This window comes from Lotus japonicus, chromosome 1, assembly GCF_012489685.1.
Source record: "Lotus japonicus ecotype B-129 chromosome 1, LjGifu_v1.2".
Classification (NCBI taxonomy): domain Eukaryota; kingdom Viridiplantae; phylum Streptophyta; class Magnoliopsida; order Fabales; family Fabaceae; genus Lotus; species Lotus japonicus.
In genome coordinates, this window is record NC_080041.1 from 96,668,694 (window position 1) to 96,685,475 (window position 16,782).

Below are 16,782 nucleotides of genomic sequence, written 5' to 3' on the forward strand. Positions count from 1 at the left end.
TATACAACATACCAAACAGATATAAAAATGTATGATAATACTCACATTCTATAACCTTCATTTTTTTATAGAAAAATGTTAGTTGTTAATTGTTAGTAAGTTAGTCCATTTACCAGGATTTGAACTCTGACCCTTCATCCTTTAATACCCTTCATTTGGTGAGCTACCCATCCCACCCATTATTTTATCCTTCATGTTGCATTCAAGTTTGAAAATGTGTATATAGTGAAGAAAATATTATACGTTTGTTATATTTTAAATATTTTGTATAAATTTCTTTTAGAGTATGGTATTCTTTGAAAATAGAAGTACTTTTTTTCTAACTTACCATTAACATGAATTCTAAATTATTTAAACAAAAATATAAGAATTTTAATTTATAAATATAAAACAAACTAATTAATTGCAAAAAAAAATTAACAAATTTTATTTATTATTCTTTTGATTCAATTAAATAGTTAATAAAATTTATCATTTTCTGGAAATTAATTTGGAGGGATTGAAAATCAATATGTTTTTGAATTAATCCTTACATTTTTTGGTACATTGCGTGAAAAGAAAAGAAGACTAAGGTCTCACAGAGGGTACACTCATAGCATCAGCCAACAACGACAAACTCATCTCTTCCAGAGAGTGATCCAGGGCCACAAACTCATTATTGAAAAATAAGAAGAAAATTAGATCATAACCTTTTGGATTTGCATATGTTATATTCTTAAAAATAATTAATTTTACGTGTATAAAAAATAAAAAAGAGAGGAAATATAAATATACATGATTAATTGCAGAGAGAGAAAAGTGTTTTTTTTTTCTTTTGTATTGGAAAATAAATGTGTTGGTTTTATCATACATGATCATATAAATTAATATACATGATTAATTGGAAAAATATACAATAGAATAATTATAAAAAATTTACAGTGTAGTTATTTAATAGAGTTTTAAAATTTCCTAATTATGCATATCTTATTCACGCTGATTGTATTTGAATTTGGAAATGACTATGTGGTTATTATTGGTTTGAAGTTAAAATATCAGATATCTTCTTCTGTGAAATGATCCATCTCCTTTCATTTTTTTTTTTTGATTTGAAATGCTCCATTTGGTTATTTAATTAAAATTTAAAGTTTCCTAATTAAACATGGTTTAATCATAGTTATTGGTTTGAATTGATTTAAAGAGTTATGCACCATTATTATACTTGACATTTTCCTAATTTTTTGAAATGATTTCGGTATGACTTGTTTGACTCATTAATTTTTTTTATTGTCATAATTATTATTTTTTAACTTCAAAATTCGTTTTCTTAAAAATAGTAATGATGAGTGCGAAAATAGGAAATATTTATTTGTTTTATAAAAAAATTTCAAAATTTCAAAATTAAAAAAATAGTAATGCTGAAAATTGAAAAAAAATATTTATTTGATATACTCATATTTCCTCATTATACTCATTTCAAAACAAATATAATATTATTTAATATTTAGAAAATAAATAAAAAGAAATCAAATGTATTCTTGAAAAATCAAAATTTAAAAAATTAATGCTCTAAAATAAAAAATATAATATTCATTTTTAATCTAAATAATTTTTATTATTAATTATTAGTATTTAATATATTAATAATTAAAACTCATGATAATTTTCGAAATTTTAAAAATAATATTTTGAAATAGACAATTAAGAGAATTAAATAGGATATGAGATAATCATGTTGAAACAAAAAGTGTTGGATTTTTTTTTGTTTTGGAGGGAAAATGAATTACTTATGAGGGGACATGTGGCATAGATCTTCTAGAAGAAAACCTTATTTTCATATATATATAGATATAGATATATAGATATAGATATATAGATATTAGCATTTTCTATTTTTGGTCCCTATACTTTTTTTACTCCTTTCATCCCTCCAATATCTTAAATTACCACATTTTGCCATCTAACATTAGTGCATACGTCTTAAATTGATCAGATGGCTAATGGACATCTTGGTAAGCATCCTACATCATAAATCTAAATTAGCATACATTGTTGAGGGATGTAATCTGGCTAACATCCTTAGTATGGCTAAGACTCAAATTAACACATTGTACAATCAATCTAAACCCCAAATGAATGCACGAAAGATGAAGAGGCCCTCTCTAGATTTGGATTTGAGTTTGGGTCTGAGAGAAGGAGGGCTTCACATTGTATTGACGTCTTCACACAATTTATACGTAATTAGTTAGTTTAGGTAGTAGCTTCTTTTGTAAGTTAGTAGGGCTGTCTATCAGACAGTTTTGGGTCAAGATTGTCGATTTTTTCGGTTGAAAAATACCAAATCACTAGGTCCGCCACCATCCATTTATCGGCTACAGGTGATTCATATTCGCCTTTGTCAGATGGTGGTTTTGTTGGGTCGGTTAGCATCTAACCGGGACAGAAAACATCATAAAAAAATGAACAATTCCATATTGCAATACAAAAGATGAACAATAAAGTTAGACCAGAACCAAATCAAGGAGGAACCTCAACAAAAATAACCTATCAATAGAAATAACCCAATGATGAGATCTCGTCCCCTCCACCGTGATGAGATTGCTTTCACCATGACGAGATCTCCTCTGTCATGACGAGATTGCTTCCGCCATGACGAGATCTCCTCCTCTTTTGAAGGAGATCAAGCTTCCACACTCATATCTGCGACAATGAGATAGAAAGGGTGAGGACACAGTTGATGGCGGACAACGTTGATGATGAAGACAATGAAAGAGAAGGGAATCAAGGGATCTTCATGTGGAGAGGTCCAGAGGCATGGTTCACAGCACAACTGAGCCAAGGTTTTGATGCATTTAATTTGAATGAGAAAGAAGTGGATACCATGCTAGGGTTAATGGATGTCACCTTATGACGGAAAATATAAAATCATTCTGAGATAGACTCACTCTTTTTTTCTTATCATCTCTAGCTTTCTCAGACTTTTATAGCTACTTCGGATTTTTATAGCTACTTCGGTCGATTCCGTGGAGCGAAAGCCTAATTTGAATCTGATCAAACCATACCACCTTGCTGTCTCAATCCGCTTTGAACCGCAATCGGTTAGACCCGACCCAAAGACAAAAAAAAGGTCAGTTTCTTCATGTTTGGTTTGGGTTGGGTCTTGTTGAAAAAACCTATAAGCTTGAAAGCATAACTCTTAGATCAATAAGCTGCTATACTAGCTTCTTAACACCATTCAATTGAATCATATTAGTTTGGATTCTGTTTTATTGTTTATGTTTTATGACAACTAACTAACCATACTATAGAAAATAAAGAGAATGAAAACATGAATTCCCTCAAAAACCGTAAACCTAGTCCACCTTGTAACTTTGGGCAATGAAAGTCTGAGATGTTTTCTTGCGCATATGCTTTTTGTATTGGTACCCCTGCAAAGATCATATAAGTAACTTTGTGATAAGCTATTATTTACCAAAATATCAAAAGTTATATTTAAACTCACGCATATCTCAATCATGACAATATGAAATATAATTTTTTCATCTATTTTTGCAATTAGTTCATTACAACATACTACTTTTTCTAGAAATTTGATAAGGGGGGTGTAAGAGTGAGATAACAATTTGATTTACCATCATATAATTATTAATTATTCTTTCCATTTTGTTTTTCAATTTGTATCAATTTCTAATAAAGATGAAGAATACCTTATTGGTCCCATAAATGTAATCACAATAGGTAAACACTGAGGCAAAATTGCTTTTACTTCTTTCCCCAACATAGTGGTGGTAGTCATGGTATGCTGGACCTCCATAAAATGGTATATATCTTGTGGGACTCCACGGGAACTCATACCTAATTTACAACATAATTAAAATAAAATATCATACCATCTTAAAATCATCTATAATTCACTAAAAATAACTAAATTTCACCTGGAAAAACTAGCTTGGAATCACAATCTTCTACTTTATTACAACAAATACTATATTTTTAATACAATTAAAAATTTCAATAATATTAAAATAATTTAATAAAAAAACTATTAAATTATTTAAGAAGTCTATCATTTACCCGCTATGCGTCTCAATGGCTTCTAGCTGTCTCAAAATGAACCACAACCAATAGGTAGTAATGTGCCCTGGAACCAGTGCTGGGCCAAGAAATGCTGGGAAGCCCAGTATCAAAATCTCAGCCCAATGGGCATAAGGAGCTGAAAGCCCAATGGGTGATGTGTATTCATGATGAACCTTGTGGATATTGTCATATGCCCATTTGCAATGGAGCATCCTATGAATTCAGTAGTTTGAAAAATCTTCTATGATAAAGTAAGCTAGTAATTGCCAAAATAGTTCCCAGCCTGATGGCAATGACAAACTAGTTCTGATCCCAAGCCACTAGACAAAATTGAAGGAGAAAAAAAAAATCAAAAGTCACTACTAATAATTGAATAACATGCATATGAGAGAACCTATGCATTTATAAGGAAAATAAATAAAATTATAAAAACTATTAAAAAAATGCATGCAACAAACAAGTTGGTTCACGATAGTCATGTTAGAAATTTAATATAAAATCATTTATGTAATCATTAACTCACAACTTAAATTTTTGAGATAATTAGTATTGCTTAATAAATTTTTCATGAGGAATGCGTTCTTTCAGATGGTTAACCACCTAGTGAAGGCTAAATTAATATTTTTCCAAAGTCATGTTTCCATCTCTAAAAATGAGCAGTATTGCTCCTTGAGATATATGCGAGGTTTCTCTTCGGGAGTTAGAATTGATACCCTACTCTTAGAATTGCTACCCCCTTTAAAGTGGGAAATCTCCAAAATATCCCTGTTAAAAATAATTCCCGAGGTTCACCCCGAGCTTTAAGTCTCGGGATATCTTATAATTTTCCTGATGAATTTCTCGAGTTTTGGTACCTCGGGAACACCCCGAGCTTTAAGTTTTGGGATATATTATAATTTTTCTGATGAATTTCCCGAGCTTTGGTACCTCGGGAACACCCCGAGGGTCTAATTCTCGGAATCCTTCAGAGGGCTATGCCCCGGTAATTTATAAACGTGCATTTCCCTAGGTTTGTCAAGCTCAGAATGTGAAAAATGTGTTCCCCCCAAACCTCGGAAACCTTCCTTGAAGAAATTGGAACAATTCCCGAGCCTTAGACCTCGTTAAGGAAAACGTAAGAAAACAACTTCCAGTCCCGAGCCCTAGAGCTCGGGAGAAAGTGATGAGGAGCATGATGCACTGCAGAGAACGTGAAGGCTCGGGAATGGGAGAAAAGGGGGTGTTAAAACATGGATGTAATTTTGGGTTTTTAAGAAAATAAGGGGGTAACAATTCTAAGAGTAGAGATACCAATTCTCATTCCCTTTATGTTCCCTTATTTGTTTGATTAATGTAAATGTCATATCACATGGCTGCCCATATTAATCAAATAAGAACCACAAAGGGTGACACAAGTGGTGAATGTGCATTTTCTTAAGGGATTTCACCTAGGCTTCTGGCCCGAGTTCGATCCCCTCTGAGGTCAAAAATAAAAACCTTTGTGGTCAGGGACATCACTACCGTATCCCGAGCCAGATTAGTCATGTGGGGCCCCTTTCCCCCGTGGAGACTGGTGGCCAAAGGAGCAAAAATATTAATCAAATGAGTACTCTTCAATTTTTTTTTTTGAAATTGTACAGTACCCATCCTATTCGTATGTTGCAATTTCTGTTAACACTAAGAGCCCGTTTGGTACGTTGTATTGTATAAGGCCTGATAGTATAAGGTCTGATTGTATTAGGCCTGATAGGATAAGGCCTGATAAAATTTTAATACTATTCAGCGTTTGATTATACACTGTATAATTTGGTGGCAACTAAGGGTGGAAATAGGCCGGGCCGAGCTAGACTTTGCGTGGCCTAAGCCTGGCCTGCATTCTCTTTTCGTGGCCCAAGCTTGGCCTGTGGCCTATCAATAGGCCAAATTTTAAGGCTTGACCTGACCTACAAGCCTACTTAAAAGCCTATTTAACAGAAAATTTCACAAAAAAAAAGGTCATTAGGCCAGCGGGTCTATAGGCTAGCGGGCTAATAAGTATTTTTATATATCATTGCATTTTCTTTTCAAATAAATAGTTCCCAGCCAGATGGCAATGACAAACTAGTTCTGATCCCAAGCCACTAGACAAAATTGAAGGAGAAAAAAATATCAAAAGTCACTACTAATAATTGCATAACATGCATATGAGAGAACCTAGGCATTTATAAGGAAAAGAAATAAAATTATAAAAACTATTAAAAAATGCATGCAACAAACAAGTTGGTTCACGATAGTCATGTTAGAAATTTAATATAAAATCATTTATGTAATCATTAACTAACAACTTAAATTTTTGAGATAATTAGTATTGCTTAATACATTTTTCATGAGGTTAATCCTTGCGTTCTTTCGGATGGTTAACCACCTAGTGAAGAATAAATTAATATTCTTCCAAAATCATGTTTCCATCTCTCAAAATGAGCAGTATTGCTCCTTGTAATATATGTGGGGTTTCTCTTCGGGAGTTAGAACTGATACCCCCACTCTTAGAATTGTTACCTCCTTTAAAGTGGGAAATCTCCAAAATATCACTGTTAAAAATAATTCCCGAGCTTTGGGACCTCGGGAACACCCCGAGCTTTAAGTCTCGGGTTATCTTATAATTTTTCTGATGAATTTTCCGAGCTTTGGTACCTCGGGAACATCCCGAGAGTCTAATTCCCGGAATCCTTCCGAGGGCTATGCCTCAGTAATTTATAAACGCGGATTTCCCTAGGTTTGCCAAGCTCGGAATGTGAAAAATGTGTTCCCGAGATTGCAAAACCTCGCCGAGGTTGCAAAACCTCGGAAACCTTCATTGAAGAAATTGGAAGTATTCCCGAGCCTTAGACCTCAGTAAGGAAAACGTAAGGAAACAACTTACAGTCCTGAGCCCTACAGCTCGGGAAATAACTTCCAGTCTCGAGCTCTAAAGCTCGGGAGAAAGTGATGAGGAGCGTGATGCACTGCAGAGAACGTGAAGGCTCGAGAAGGGGAGAAAAGGGAGTGTTAAAACATGGGGCAATTTTAGGTTTTTTAGAAAATAAAAGAGGTAACAATTCTAAGAGTGAGATACCAATTCTTATTCCCTTTCTCCTCCCTTATTTGTTTGATTAATGTAAATGTCATATGGCTGCCCATATTAATCAAATGAGTACTCTTCAATTTATTTTTTTGAAATTGTACATGCAGTACCCATCCTATTCGTATGTTGCAATTTCTGTTTACACTAAATCACTAATTATTTGGTTAACCACCTAGTGATGGGTTGCTTAACATTAATTAATATTTTTCCATATAATGTTCTTATGAGAAGAATAACTGAGAAAAGATAAAAATATATTTTTAAAGATACAATAGAAATATAAATAATATTCATTTTCATTTTCCCTCTTGGTGTATAACAGATGCACATGGAGTACTCTTTTCTAAGGTTAACTGTTTAAGTACAAATGACCAGAACTCTGTCCTTTGATTTATGTGATGTATTAAATGGCTTTCAATATAATGAACCTCCATCATTTCCATCTTCCATGACAACTGACCTACCTACCACTTGTCCAATGTCCCCGATTGACATTCATTTTGACTCATTTAGAACAGGACTGTTCTTTTGGTAGAGGCATTTATAACATGTAAAGATGACGGTTAAACACGAAGAGAAAGAGTATAATTAGCTAAAAATTCAAAATTATTAAAAAGAAATTTTTGGAATATTAATACATATATATATATATATATTTTATAACTTGTACTTTCATCCATTCACTATAACATGTCATGTGATTTGATGAATCTGGTTAAATCACTCCAAACAATGTTGATTGAGGAGGTTCGACGTATTTCAGGCAGAGAGACTGAGGAGGTGATGGTGTCACAGTAGCTCCGTTTTCTGATGAACCAGCCCGGATGAGACCTTGTAAAGTCACTCTGATACCTAAGTTAGGAGTGGGTGAGTTGAGAGGGATCCAGAGAGAATGATAAGAATGGTTGTACCTTGTGATATGAATATTTGAAATCCATGAAAAAAAATTAATTATTACTTTTTGGTGGTGATCCAGTGACATTTGCCACTAACTCTGGCAATTAGTGAATCTATATATGTGGATATTACGCTAGGATCGGTGAAGCCATGGGGCAAATGTCACTGGACCACCACCTTCGACAGAGACTAAAATGTTAGGTAGTTTCTCAAACAGTAGAGACTGAGTGTAAACTTTGCTCTGGAGAAGGATCGTTTTCAAACTTATTATATAGGGACCAAAACCTTATTTAACCCTTCTTTAATTAATAACAATAAAAATTTATAATACAAGTATAAAATATTGTTGGTTTGAGTTTTAATGGTAAGTAAGTTAGACCTCGATAAAGATGAGACCATAAATTTGAATTTTAGAAAAGATATTTATAGGGAGTGAGTGACATACAATTGTTTTTTTTTTTTTGATAGTGACATACAATTGTTTTCTAATCAAGTGGTGAATAAAAAGGAATATTGTTTGGGGTTTTGAATTATATTATTAGTAGCATTTTATAAAGACTGAAACTTAAAAAATTGAAAATATTTGAAATTGAGGAAATAGTTTTATGTTGCCGATTGTGTGAAATTTAGCATCAATCAATTGAAGAAAATTCACTACTGTGAGCCTTATATTTTGTATGCATCATAATTTAGAGTGGAACTGCCTTATCTTAACTACATTTATCTTTCTTGAGGTAATCCGGTTCGATTTGCGTGTAAGAAAGGTTAAATGTCTTCTTAAAAGTTAATCTCCTTTAATTTTAGACTCTTAACTTCAAATGTTCAAACAACTACTTTTAACAACACGATCGACATCCAATGGGACTAAAGTAACACATAACCGAATGATTGAAATGGTAAATATATATATCACCATTGTATTATGAGTAAAATTAGCCACGTGAGGCTCATTTCTCCGTGGAGACTGGTGGCCAAATGAAAAAAAAAAGTAATATATATTAACTGAATGATTGAAATGGCAAAAATTAAGTTTTGTTATAGAAGTTATTCATTACTGTAAAATTACATTGTTTATCCAGAATCAATGTATCCTCAACCATTCAACCATGATATATAATTATATATAGTGTGGTGGATTCAATCTCCAATATAGTCTAAGCTAAAGTATAGTAGGGGTATACGTACCTTTATGGTGGGGTAAGAAATTATCTGTAGAGGACCAACAGCAATGACAAACGTTTGCATGACATCCTTGTAGCACTTGAACATTTCCCAGAATGATCTCTTCACCCAGGGCTGAATCTTGTATTTGTTAAACTTCTTGTGGCCACTAAGCTCAATCAATACGAATGGAATAGGAGCTATAGAGTAAAACAAACACAAAAATAGTGTGTTGTGGCAATGAAGAACAAAATCAGGTTTCTTGGCTGAATATTTGAACCATAATGTCTCAGCAAGAGTTAACCCTCTGCCAAGGGCGTCTTGTGCTTCTTCAAGGGTCTGGTAGGGAAGCATGGTGGAGGAGAAAAGAAGGTGGAGGGTGCAGAGGAGTAAGAGAAATTAATAGTAGTTGAGAAGTGAAATTCTATGGATTTAAACCCCTATTTAATTATGGCGGTGTACCTTTCATAAAGCCTAAAATTTGGGAGTTATGATATCCACACAATTACAATCTAGTTGCAATATTTGTATTTCTCATTCACATCATATTTTTCTCTCCCTCTTTCTTATTATTTGAAATATTAAATAAGTGAATGAAATATATTAACTACTCCTTGGTTTATGTGATTTTATCAAAGAGTTTCTTATAAAAATGACCGAAAAGAGTATTTGAGAATAAATCAATTCATATGGAATGTCATGTGTGTGAGAGTATGCGCAAAAGTGTGTGTTAGTGGTATTCCTCTATATAAAATGCATAAACTGATGGATTTAGATATTTTAAATTGTGAGGACAATACATTTACATATCTATTGTACCCAAGATATAATTTGGTCTCTAAGATTGTAAAGAGAATTAAATTGGGTCTTTGAAAATTTTTCTTTGAAATGTAATCCCCGAAATATTTTTGTAATCAAATTAAGTCTTTTTACTCAATTTTGACCGGTCAATGGTCCAGTGGCGAGCCTAGTTAGCAAATAGTGTCCACGTAAATTTTTCACATCGATTTTAGTCCCTGTAAAATTTTTAAATCATATTTAGCCCCTCTTCTTCCACCACCATCTTCCTCCTCTTCCACCTTCATCTTGTTTCTTCTTCAATTCTCATTCAAATGATGCAATTCTTGTTCCTTTAAGCTTATGGGCATTTGCATGCTTCATCTTCTTCCTCTTTCATATTCATCTTCTTCTTCTCTAATATTTTTTTTATTATAACCAGCAAATTTTAACTTGCGGATGAGAATCAATTGCTGTAATACTTTTTTCTTAATTTTTTGGATATGGACTGAGGAGGAAGAGGAACAGGAAGGGAATGAAGGAAGTAGATGAGTGCAGGAAAAAAATTCAAAGTTAAAGGTTGTGGTTTGGAAAAAAATTGGATAGAGGATGAAGGAGGGTGGTGAAGAAGGAAAAGAAGTGTGGTGGTGAAAAGAAGAGACTGAAAATAAGATTTAATTTTTTTTCAGGGACTCAAATTGATACGAAAAATCTATGTGAATACCATATGCTGACTAGGCTCGCCACTAAACCGTTGAGCGGTCAAAATTGAAAAAAAGACTTAATTTAATTAAACAATATGTCAGGAATTACATTTCAAAGATTTTTTTTTTCAGGAATTTAATTTGATAATATTTACAATTTTAGGATAAGGACAAAAAAAAACATATTAAACCTATAATATATTACCGGTGTCAGCTATGGTACATTAGGTAATAGGTCAACTAACATTGGCCTATAAAAAAAAAATTTGTGCGTACTTGATATTAATTTCAATATCACTATTGAAAATAGTAAAATATAAATTGAATGATTAAGATTAAATGAATATAATGATTAAGATGTCCTCACTAACCGTCATTCTCTATCTTTCTCCCCTATTATATCATCGTAATATTTTTTTCTTTCGATCTAACGAGTGAATCTCACAGTTTCAGAACTAGCCTATACCATAATACCAACTTGTTCTTAATTTGTCATAGTTTCCTACGGTTATCTCTCTCTTTTTCACTTATGACAATTGTACTACCTCTTACTATTTTTGACAACACATCATCACCTAACAATCATGGAACAACAACTCTATCACCTTTTCTTCATTCCATGACACCTTATTATCGAAAGCACAAAGCCACTCTTCACATGCAAAGTAAATATAAAATATGTTCTACTTTTGTGAGCATCTAATATACACAAAAATTATTTTGTATAACTCTATATAAGGAAGGATTATTTTTTATTTTTTAAAATAAAAATATTCTTTTCATTTTCTGAAAAATTAAAACAGTATTTTTCACAACCTCTCTCTTCCTCCACCTTCGATCTCTCCACCACATCTCCTCTCTTCAACCACCTTGTCCTCCGCCATAATACCACCACCATTAGATATCCTCCCCCACCGACCACCATCCCTCCACTTAATTAAAAATGTGACAAATATTTGGGTTTCGATTTTGGGGTTTTCACCACCTATCCTCTTCGGCTTCTACTGTGTTGTTGTTTTTCTCTACAATATTGGCACTGTGAGAGAAAGAGAGATTCAAGAAAAAGAAAGGGATGAGACCGGGAAAACTAGATGAAGGAAGTAAGGAACGAGATCGCGTGGTGACTGATGTAGTCGAAACCTTGAGATCTACATCTCGAAAGACTCGGTGATGGAAAAGAAAGAAAAAATCGATGAGAAAGAAGATGGAGATTCGCCACGGTCATCGTTGCACGTTGTAGGATCCTCCATTTTTAATGTTTTTAATTATTATTTATTAATATTATTATTTCTTGAAAAATGATAATTAGGCGAACGTTGATTTTGTGTTTCGTTGACTTGTTTGGTTGACTTTGACTTGTGATTGACTTGGGTGTTATTTTAATTTTGAAATAATAATGCATGCGCATAGTATTATTAGATGAATATATTTTGATAAATGAAAATAATTGTAATTAGTGTTATTTTCGTGATTATGGAGAGAAAAATATTTATTTTAATTATTTTGGGTTTTAGTGATTAAAAGAAGGGTTTTCTTATTTTATAGAGAAAGAAAATAGGATGAACTCTTTCTTTTTTTATCTCCTATAAATAGAGACTTCTATGATGAGTATTTCATTCAGAAAATTCATCTCCTTCTTCCTCTTTTTTGTTGGATTTCTCCTTCTTTTTCACTTGTGAATCCTTCAATTTTTTCTTCTTTGTTCAAGAGCATCAAGGGTAGGACGTGACTGCATATTGCGTGAGCTGTTTCTCCTAGCACAGACATTTGATTGACAACGTTCGTTCTTCAATGTAGAAGACGAAGATAAGATATATGGTTGAGGGGGAGGAGTGGTGGTTGAGGGGAAATGGGTCCAAGACCCATTGGGTACCCACAAAAAATACCACAATGGGTAGGATAAAAACTCGCTAGACGGGTATATGGTTCGACACGGGTAAGTACCTGCAAAAAAGTAGTAGGCACATACTCGCCTCGTACCCGCACACACATATTATACTGACACACATAATTGGTGGTATTTATATTAATATACTTAAAATATAAATTCTAACTGTTAAGTTCAAACATTTAACCATATCGTTTATCATGTTGTGAACAATAACAATTTTGAGGGCATTAGTGGAATACTAAAAATTTCATATTTCAGGAACACTATGATTTGTCGTATATGCCCACTTTGTTCGATCCAAGCCAAAGCATATACGTAGACGACAGTTCAATTGCTGACATGAAACTACAATTGAGTGGTCAAAACTTATCGTCTAACTCAAAATGATCAATGGAACAAAAAGCAAGAAGACCATCTGAATAAAGAAGATCGTTTAAGAAGACTTTCAAACTAAGAAAGTTGCAGTGTCTGAAGAATGAGTGCTACATTCAATTTAGAAAAGATCTCAGACAAGCTTGGAGAAGAAGTCTTGATAGAAGATCACGTGATCTGACAAAATACAATGGTCAAAGCTGAAGTACAACGTTGTCACAATCAAGTTTCCATACTTGCTCACCAACGGATAGAAGCAAAGACCTTTGCTACCTGCTAGCTGACAGACTACACCTTTTTGGCAAAAGATTTTCATCAAACAATGCCATGCATTTAATGCACCTGACACAAGTACACAAAAACACTGTTTGATCAAACGGCTAGAATCTTTGTGAGGTTCAAGCTCCAACGACTATTATCTCTCTCACAGAAGATATTAAAGTATAAAAGCAAGACTTGAAGATTTCTGCAATTAACGATTAGCTCTCCATTGAAACTTATTTCAACGATCAAAGTCAAAAAGCAAGAAATCTATAAAAGCCTTAGAGTCAAATATTTGACATCGTCTGTTTCGAAGAAGAGAAAACCTTACCCAAGAGTCAAATCCTATCATCCCACTCTCTCTAGAATTAGAACATAAAGTATAGTCTTAGACTCAAATATAATATCAAATGCTTTCTTGTTCATGTGCTTGAAATCCTCTACTTTACTCTTGTATGAAGAGATATCCGTAGAAGAAAACGATCTTGAAAAAAGATTGTAGGAGAAGTCTTGTATAATACTTGTAAGGAGAAGTCATGGATAATACTTGCAAGGAGAAGTCCTTGATAATACTTGGTTAGGAAAAGTCCTGAAGAATACTTGTTAGGAGAAGTCCTTGATAATACTTGGTTTTAGAAGAAGTCCTGAATAATACTTGGAGAAGTCCTTGATACTTGCATAGTGAAATTTTGGTATGCCCATGGACTGGACGTAACCCCATCATTTATGGATGAACCAGGATAAAAAGGCTGTGTGTCTATCGTTTACTATTTTGCTCTTTTATCAGATGCACTAAACGATTGCGAAAAAAAATTTAAAACTAATAATCTCTTGAAAAACCAAAGTTTCAGAACAATACAATTCAAACCCCTCTTTCTTGGGTTATTTCATTACATATCACTAACTTCTACTAAAAAAAAGTAAGTGAAATTTTATTATGGTATCTAACTTAATCTCACTTATTTTTAAAGTAAGTTAGTAACCTACAATTTTATTAGAAGTTTATTAACAAATCTAAAATTATAAATTTAGAGCTTAACTTTCTTGCTTATTTTTTTAAAAAAAATATTTGAATGATTTTACTTGATAAATATATGGATGGTCATCATTATTTTTAATTAATGCATATAATAGCTATTATATTTTAGTTTTCTATTATAAAATTGTAAAAGTTATGTTTTTCGTTAGCTAAATTGCGAATAAAGGGTATGAGCATATGAGTACCTAGAGGGTACGGGGACAGACATTCATGTTGCTACCCACGTAGGCATGGGACGGTTACAGGTACTTTTTGAAAACGCGGGTATGAGGATGAGTATTGTAGTACTCCACCTATTGCCATCCCTAGGGGAGACAGACTAAAATTGGATTAGCGAAATCTGACTAATTAAAAAATTAAATTTTTTGATTAAAATATTATGAGAAAATTTCACGTCAACTTTCCATTAGCTTTGGAGGGAAGATAGGCGAAAAACCATTCCTGCAAATAGAGGCTTTCTTAGGGACATGAAATGTAATCGTTCACCCTCAGACTTGACAACGACTAAGCTTTTTGCCTTGCGACTAGCCTTTCTCACTCAAGAGAAGGTCAGGTGATCCCTTTCTGTCTCCTTCTTAGTTTTCAAGTCATACTATCTACCCAAATGGATTTTAAACTGACATTCTATCCTATATATCTCTGATATAAGGGTTGCACTTCTGCTTATCGTAATTGAACTTGGTAACTAAAGTATTTCCTGGCAAGAATCATGTAAAGCAATGACAAGCCCAGAATTTGCTTGGACTATTCCAGTGAGTCCTCCTATGGTGAACAAAAAGATGAACCCTACAACACCTTTTGGGGGGCCAAATACCCGAGATCTCTACCGTAGGTGCCAAAGAAGAATGAGAAGAAGTCCGAAAAAATGCAAAAAGGAACATAACGTCCGATTCGATGAACGGAGTAGGACTATATCGAGGTCCTAATTGTACGACTTTGGTATGATGTCCTTCGAGATTATTCGGACCATATTTCCTAGTATCATCCCGATGTTCATTGCTATACTATCATTTGCTCTGTCTAGTCCTTATCCGGTTTAAGGAAGATGTTATTATAGATGTCTTGCTAAAGGAACCGGAAGCACAACTCTCTCCATACACTTCAAAGAAGATTTTTGTTAGAGATGAGAATCGTAAAAAATTATAGAAGTGGGGACCATATGTTAAATTAAACCTTAAATGTATTAGGCTAACTCACTAAGGTAGCCTCCATTCGACTTAATTCTCATACCATAGCAAGCACCACTCATAAGTACTTTTTTTTTGTCAATCTCATGAGTACTTTAAAAAACCTTAAAAAACATGTGAGTACCGTCATTCATAATTTGATATACCGTCAACTCTAGTTTTCGAACAAAACGCATCCTTAAAGAGCTCTTTAATGGAAATGAATCTTGCCACAACACGCTTTGGAATTGCTTTTCAGCTTCCATTTCAACCATGCCACTCTCCGCCCCCTTTTGCACCTTCAACATCAAACACAACAACGTTAATATTGCTTCATCTCCTTTCCCTCGGTTTCAAGTACTCTTCCAGAAGCAGCACGAGCACAATGACAACAACAATCTCACTCAGCAAATCGAACGAAGGTTCTCACTTCTCAATCTCTCTTTAATTTGCCACATCATGAGTATATCCCGTGTGGATATATATTTTTTTTCATGCATACATGCCCATGTTCTCATATCATATATATTTCTCACACTGCAAAGTTGTTTCTATCTTTAAAAATTTAATTGTATAATGTGTTTTTTTAATATTGGTAATGAGTGGGAAAATTAATTTTGTAGTTGTTTTATATTTGGTGCAGTGGTGAAAAGCCTGACTATCTTGGAGTACAGAAAAATCCACCAGCACTAGCACTGTGTCCAGCCAGTGGCGGACCCACATAGGAGTGAGGGGGTTCAGTTGAACCCCCTGAAAAAAAAAATCATACTTACCCCCTTGTATTATTATTTTTTTGAACCCCCTAAAAAAATTAATTTGCACCCATGACCCCACATACACCTCTCTCTCTCTCTCTCTCTCTCTCACATTTCACGCCCTCACCACTCTTTCTCAGGAATTAGATTTCCCACCCCTGGGTTTAGAATTGCCACCCCATTTAAAAGTGGGGAAAAACCAATATTGCCCCTCCGTGTTTTAGTCCGAATGTATAACATTCGGACTCCTCCGAATTTTCAAATGTCGGACTCAGTTAATAATAGAACAAAACTATCAATTCAGATTCACATTTGTAACGGGACAGAACATCAACTCTCGGACTGGTTCAGGAGAAGCGACCCAGAGGCACCCAAATCGACCCACACATCACGACCAAAAGCAACCAAGAATCATCTGTGATTCAAAACCGACCACACTGAGGTAATTTGTTGGAATCCACGACCAAGAATCATTTGTATTTTGAATCATGTGTATTTTGATGAGTTAGTGTTGTGATTTCAAATTTAGGGTTTCAAATTTAGGTATTTCAGATTAGGTTAGGTTTCGAATCCCTTTTTATGAGTTGATTTGGTGAAATTTCATTCCTATTGTGATTTCTG

At 33.7% G+C, this 16,782-nt stretch overlaps 1 pseudogene; it reads right to left on the reverse strand.

Annotated features, from left to right (window-relative positions):
• Positions 1–2,087: 2,087 nt before the first annotated feature.
• On the reverse strand, positions 2,088–9,593 carry LOC130728135 (methylsterol monooxygenase 1-1-like; annotated as a pseudogene).
• Between the last annotated feature and the right edge of the window lie 7,189 nt (positions 9,594–16,782).